We start from the raw sequence: 1,301 nt of genomic DNA, 5'->3' as shown, positions 1-1,301 counted from the left end.
AAGAAAATTAGAGATACCAAGGGAACATTTCATGCAAAGATGGGCATAATAAGGAACAGAAATGATATGGACCTAATAGAAGCAGAAGATATTAAGAAGAGGTGGCAAGGATACACAGAACTATACAAAAAAGATCTTCATGGTCTAGATAATCACGATGGTGTGATCACTCACCTAGGGTCAGACATCCTGGAGTCTGAACACAAGTGGGCCTTAGGAAGTATCATCAGAACCAAAACTATTGGACGTGATGGAATTCCAGTTGAGATATTTCAAATCCTAAAAGATGATGCTGTTAAGTGCTGTACTCAATATGCCAGAAAATTTGGAAAACTCAGCAGTGGCCACAGGGCAGGTCAGTTTTCATTCCAGTCCCAAAGAAAAGCAATGCCAAAGATTGTTCAACCTAAAGCACAATTGTGATAGACTCTCACGCTAGCAACATAATGCTCAGAATTCTCCAAGCTAGGCTTCAACAGTATGTGAAATGAGAACTTCCAGATGTTCAAGCTGGATTTGCAAAAGGCAGAGGAACAAGAGATCAAGTTTCCAATGTCTGTTGGATCATAGAAAAAGCAAGAGAATTCCAGAAAAACATCTACTTCTGTTTCATTGACTATACTGAAGCCTTTGACTATGTGGATCACAACAAACTGTGGAAAATTCTGAAAGAGATGGGAATACCAGAGCACTTTACCCTGCCTCCTGAGAAATCTGTGTGTGCATCAAGAAGCAACAATTAGAAGTGAACATGGAACAACAGACTGGTTCCCAATTGGGAAAGGAGTACGTCAAGGCTGTATATTGTCACCCTGGTTATTAACTTATACGCAGAATACATCATGTGAAATGCCACGCTGGATGAAACACAAGCTGGAATCAAGGTTGCAGAGAGAAATATCAGTAACCCCAGATATGCAGATGATATCACCTTTATGGCAGAAATTAAGGAGCCTCTTGATGAAAGTGAAAGAGGAGAGTGAAAAAGCTGGCTTAAAACTCAACATTCAAAAAACTAAGATCATGATATTTGGCCCCATTGATACATAGCAAACAGATGGGGAAACAGTGGAAACAGTGAGAGACATTATTTTCTTGGGCTCCAAAATGACTGCAGATGGGGACTGCAGCCATGAAATTAAAAGACGCTTGTTCCTTGGAAGAAAAGCTATGGCAAACCTAGACAGCATATTAAAAAATAGAGACATTAGTTTGCCAACAAAGGTCCATGTAGTCAAAGCTATGGCTTTTCCAGTAGGCATGTATGGATGTGAGAGTTGGACTATAAAGAAAGCTGAAAG

Source organism: Bison bison, unplaced genomic scaffold, assembly GCF_000754665.1.
Source record: "Bison bison bison isolate TAMUID 2011002044 unplaced genomic scaffold, Bison_UMD1.0 scf7180017858660, whole genome shotgun sequence".
NCBI classification, from domain to species: domain Eukaryota; kingdom Metazoa; phylum Chordata; class Mammalia; order Artiodactyla; family Bovidae; genus Bison; species Bison bison.
Note: the sequence above shows the minus strand (reverse complement) of the source record.